A 6,180-nucleotide genomic window follows, 5' to 3' on the forward strand; every position below is an offset into this window, starting at 1 on the left:
ATTTTATCTACACGTCCTTAACTGCATCGTGCTCGCGAATAGATTCTTAAGGAAATCGTAACAAATAAAGTAGAATTTGTATTGGAACCACCTTTCATAAAAAGTGAGATCCTTGAAACTATTATACAAACCATCTCTGACCCAAAAAACCCTCGGATACCAAAATTCACTTCATTCCGACCGACCATTCATACGTGATGTTGTTACAAAGAAAACGCCTCCATTTTTATATATAAGAAATAGAATAATTGAGGCCCTCAGGATCAGAGGGGTGCAAGTGCCAAAATCATCAGTTTTGAGTTAAGTATACCTAACGGTGCAAAACTCAGATTTTTTCTATAATTTTTTAACACTTGTTTGATTGAATTAAAACTGCTCGAATTCGAAAAATATATGAGAACTCGAGCACCTTCCCAACTTTGAAGCGCGTTTTTTCGAAACTATCATTTAGGCACTTGACCCCTTTGATCCCAAGCGCCTCAATTTGAATTTAGAATTTACCTCTACATATTATAATGTCATGGGGTTAATTCATGAGATTTTATGATTTTATACTAAAATGAACGGGTTTCAAATTACAGATTCTGTTTTTAGAATTATATTTTTGGTTCCTATCTTTTCTAGTTGTAGCTGCAGAATCAGATTCAAATGATTTTTAAACAATTTCATTAAATTACTTATTTTAATTTTGTGTCAATATCAGTTGCCCAACCTATAACGGGTTTTGATGAACGGAGCTTTAAGCTCGCGGGGATAGAGAGGCTACTTTGCATGTCTCGCTAGACTCAATCAAGCTTTGCAGTCCGGATTTATAATGTTTCGGACAGATATCACATGCTCGCGTATGTCGACAATGTTGCGGGCAGTAAACTGACACCGTACAGCGATCACTTATGCAACATGTTGTCATATAGTCTGTACATCTGTAAATCGTTAGTCTCGTCGGGGTGAATGATGCTCGTTTGCCCCTGGTCCGCTGTATGGCCGTAAATTGCCACTGCTACTCCTTTCCCTAGATAACACTTACTAGGCTTCGGGTGGCTGGTGGCAATGGTGGTTACAGTTGAGGCTCATTTTTGGTGCGGCCGACGACCGCGCAGTTAGAACAGGTGTGTCTGACTGTGTTGTTGTGGCTTGCTAACAACTCCTAACGGAGGCAAAATCATAAAGCTCTAGAATATTCCAACTGGATGTAGTCCGGGTGGATGCTCAATGGGGCCGTGAAGACGATTGATGGGTGATCAAGCTGCCAGGGATCCACAGGTTGATGAGAGTTCAGGATGCCGCGTCACGATTTGGCGTGGCTAGGCAGGCTGTCTGCTGGTAGTAAAGAAATGACTGGATCTTTGAATGAGATGCTGGCGGGAGCCTAACACTAGACTAAGAAAGAATAATTTTGTAGGTAATATACCTTCCCAAATTTGAATGCACAGGTTGCTTTCAAAATTTAAGTTATCATTGTATGTAAATATTCGAAATATGGTATTTGAGTTCAATTATTGTGATTTATATACGTATATATTTGTTAAAGATAAATCATTTTATTATTTAGTACTAAATTCTTTATTTTTGTGTATTGATATCACTTAGACTTAAAATGAAGTGATATAAATATTGAAAGTAGCCATTCCAAAAACTTAATAATATCAATAACTAGATTTTCCTAGCTTGAAATCTGTGCTTAGTCCATACGAAGTATTTCAATTCCAGGGGTCATTTAATAAAGAAAAATCATTAGAACATTGTTACAACGACATTTTTTTTTTCAAAAAGCTGGATTTTCATGGAAAGTAAAATTGAAACATCAGATAATCTAATCGTATGTTTTAATCCACTATTTTCAATTTCGTATATTTTAAAATTTTCTATGTTAATTTTTAGTCTGTTCAATGGACTTTGGTTGAAACGGGTCGAAACAAGTAGAAATGGATTGACAGTTGATCATCTGTCTCTTTCCGATTGACTTCGACCGATTTCTACCAGGTCGAAACGAATCCTGCTGCCGAGCTGGATTGGTTTCGATTAGTTTCCACTTGCTCCATTGAACAACGACCCAACTTGTTTCGATCAAACATTGGCTCGTTGAACATCTATCAATTGACCGATACCAGTTGAAACCGATTTTTACCAACGGTTGAACGAAGCTTTTGGTCATTTGACATTAAAGTTGATTTGAAAATGCATTAAAAAAAAATTTGTCATCGACATCTGTAAAGTTTTAAAATAATCTTTCGCTAGAATACTAGTTCTTGGTTGAAAGCGATTAACTGCTTTAACGATTTAAGGGTTTCCACATCACAGTGTTCCACATTACAGCATAAAGTAGGCATCGTTTGTGTTAACTGACATTCTATGCAATCCTACATGAATGTCAGCTGCTTATTTTAATTCTAAATGATGATGATTTTATGTTGAGATATTTCGTTGAAATTAAATGGTTTGAGGTTCAGACCCGTATCTTTATATAGATTCGGTGCTCAGATAGAGATTTTAGAATTCTTTAAGCTCCCAGTTATAATTTCGCAACTAGTTAAAAATAATTTGTTGCGATTCCAAATCGTTCTATCGAAACAAAATTGTTTTTGCCGCTCACAAGAACAGATTTTGTTGCTTTTTATATGCTTTTAGTAAGGCTTTTTCTAAAATTTCAATTTTAATTTTTCGATTAAAGGATACCTGTTTGAGGATTTCATCGACAAAATACCTTCACTAGAGCCTTAAATACGTAATTATGGTTCGATTATCTTTCACATAATTTAGGTTTTGAATTACTCACAATTTCGACATTTCAACTAAGGTTTACAAAATACTTAAATTCATTTTCACTTAAATTCGTAAAAAAACAATTTTTTTTTTAATTGTCATTTAGTCATCGTAGCATTAGCAGTTTAATTCGTGCTAAGCAACCCTCGAATAAAAAGGATAAATTTGAGTACGGCTGCCGAACTTAGTATTGAGTATGCCCCTCAGAACTTAGTTTGGCGATTGCCCAGTCAAACTCAAAGTTGAGGGCTGCCACTGAAGTGCTGTTTTGAACCAAAACTACTTAATTTTGAGTTTAAAAAAAGGAGCGTGTACGTGTACGTGTACGAGTGTGTAATTTGGTGATTACGGAAAACAATCTTCTCAACACAATCGATTTGTTGGCGCGTCTGGCCGAGGGCCCCGGAAGGTTTGGTCCATCTTATCGAAATGCTTCGCTCGATAAGAATCGAAGGTGGTGGATCAAGAAAGAAACACCGGAATCGTCCACTCGGGAGACTTCCGTCGTAAGCAGTAGCGGTACCGCGACGAAGGAAATCAAACGTGGAAAACGGGAACGGGAAGAAGCAGCCGCCGAACAGAAGCGCGAGAAAGAAGCCGAGAAACGGCGAGAAAAATCGATCAGAGGTGTTATTTTATTTTTGTTCGAATAAGAGCTGTTCGATAACTTGTTTTTTTTTATATTTCAGCTGCTCTAACTGCAGCAGCGGCCGACGAATACGAGCTGCAGGCTGTCACGGAGCGCGAGTCGCGAGCCTTGGAGAGCAAACGAGATCGCAGCGAACGGGATTCCCATACCTGCATCCTGCACTGAAAAACCGGTGTATAGTTTCGATTCTGGATTGCAGTCGAAGAGCAGTTTTGGAACAGAAAATTACTCCGGTAGTAGAACGGAGTGGATCTGTTACAGTGCTCAAACAGGAACAAAATCTCCGTAATTCGGAAACCATGGAAGGAAAACCGGTTCAAGTGCTGGAAATCGGAGACGACCACATGTTTGTGTTAAACGAAAATGCACTGAACGAAATATTGTTTAGGAATAGGTTCCGGACCGAACTGTGTTGTATCGGTAGCCGGTGATTTTCGAAAGGGCGAAAGTTTTCTGAATTTGTGGCTGCGCTAATGTACTCAAAGTACGGATGCCATTAGGCTGCCTCAGCCTGATTGGATGACGGAAACAAGCCACTAACCCGATTTTTGTGGCGCGGTAGAAGTGAACGGGACACAACCGGTATACTTATGTGATCGGATATTTTTCTGCACGACATGCCGAAAGGAGGAAAGTTGGCAATTCTGCTCATGGAGCCACGGGGTGCCTTCGAAAGCCCAAGCACATCACGGGATTGTGCCTCAGTTTTTGCGTAGAGTACTGTCCATAAAGATCTTCTGACTAAATAATTAGAATTGTAGATACGCTAAACTCTCTTCTATTACAGCTAGCCCTGAAAATGGACGTCTAGCGTTTACAAAGGCGAAAACAATGGCAAAAATTGTTCCAGAGACTTCAGTTTCTAGCCGAAGACTGGTACGAAGCTGGTGCATTAGGAGGATTTCACGGAAATTGTATGCTTTCTCATGCCACACCCCGGCTTAACCGTGGCTACGAATCAAACATTCGTTGGCTGACATTACCCCAGAGTTGAAAAAATCTCAAGGAGCTGGTTCCCATGTTGTTTGTCCCACAGAACCTCATTGTCAAAGAGATCAATGGTCAGAACTTGAGATTTAGTTCAATATTTCAAATCATACATCCATTTACAAGGGAAACGATCTGCCCGAACCCAAAGTATGCTCGTTGCAACGGCTAAAGCAAATAATCTAACGGCAGTGGCGGCTGCTGAAGAAATCTATGTCCAGTTTGTGGAAGACGTTTGCGGTGGAGCAAAACCTTACCTGAACTCAAACCATCTGGATTCAGAACATAATCACATCAAGAAGAAGTTTTACATCACTCTGGCAAACCTAAGATGGAAGGAGAGAAGTTTTCCAAAAAATACCGTGAAAAGTTGGAACTGGATTCCAATGACGCATCCACCACGTTCCGGGCGCGTAACGAAAGCAAAAACAGCCGAACAGATTGGTGCAATACTAAACTCAAAAGTCATCGCAACGACAATTACTTGGCAAGTAACGATCTGTTGTAACTGTCCCTTGGATTCAACTACTGCGTCGAGGAGTATGCCGACCGCCTGCCGAGTATCCATAATATGTTGCAAGAATACCAAATCCACTCGAACGTTGTTTTTTTCCCAGACAAACCAATGTTCTACCATGCCATTAGCGTAAGTTGAATCTTGTTTAATTTATAGAGACAATATTCATAATTATTGTTTTCCAACAGCAAAAGTACGATCAGCTTCGGATGGTGGATCAAAACTCGGAAAACTTTCAAACTCCCAGAAAATGGCAAAATATCTGGAAGCCACCTGTTTCGAAATGTATCGAATCCATGCGACCGCTGCATCCGCCCAAGATTTGGGAAGACATAAGCCCCCAGTTCTTGGTTACCTTCTGGTCCCTGAAAATGTGTGATCTGCAAGTTCCTATTGAGAGTTATCAGAAGGAAGTAAACAAGCTAAAGCAGCTGACCAAGTCATCAATGGGTTCCAAAGAACAAAATGCATCGAAGAACAAGAAGAAACAGGAGCGCCACAATTCTCTGATCGACAAGTCACAGGACGAGAGAAAGAAACATCAGGAACACGTCGACAAGATCATGCATCGACTGACGAGCGAGATGATTCCTGGTGCCTATCCCGAGTCTGCAGCTTTGTCTGTTCTCGCGGTGCAGACTCACAGCCTTGGATGCGTTGAACTTTGCCACACAGCCTTGAAGACGGTCAATTTGTTTACCCTCCTATGCTACTATCGAATATTCTGCAACACCACTTACTCCCGAAAACGAAGCCACACATTACGGGAGATTCCTGTGCGCTATGTTGGAGATGGTTATGCGATGACATGCCGATTAGAGCACATTCAGTCGCGAGTGCTGCAATTATCCAGGCTAAGTACAAAATTCCGCGTGAGCAATCAAGCAAACGAAATCTATCGTCACGTTTGCCACAAGTGGCATGACAAAATTACCGAAGCGATGGTGTTTTGCTTAGATTCCAAGGTTTACATACATATTTGCATTTAGCTGATTATTCTTATGCGAGTTTTGCCAAGCTTCCCGGTACTTGCCAAGCTGACTCAGATAATTGCAAAAAAGTTGAAAAGTTGAAATGAGAGGTATGTTCTTTTATCTCTTTCGCTTTTGTAAACTACAAAATTGCATGTATCGGCAGCACCAAATTGTTGGCCAGTGAAGCTAAAGGTTGAGACGAATTAAAAGTCAGATATGGAGACAAAATCATTCTGAGCTGGAGGAACTCTTGTACCAATTCTACACTACAGCTCACAGCAACCGCTGTG

At 40.2% G+C, this 6,180-nt stretch overlaps 1 pseudogene; it reads left to right on the plus strand.

Annotated features, from left to right (window-relative positions):
* The first annotated feature begins 4,029 nt into the window (after positions 1 to 4,029).
* LOC129738170 (THO complex subunit 2-like) lies at positions 4,030 to 5,905 on the plus strand (annotated as a pseudogene).
* Positions 5,906 to 6,180: the final 275 nt, after the last annotated feature.

This window comes from Uranotaenia lowii, chromosome 1 (genome assembly GCF_029784155.1).
Source record: "Uranotaenia lowii strain MFRU-FL chromosome 1, ASM2978415v1, whole genome shotgun sequence".
Taxonomy (NCBI): domain Eukaryota; kingdom Metazoa; phylum Arthropoda; class Insecta; order Diptera; family Culicidae; genus Uranotaenia; species Uranotaenia lowii.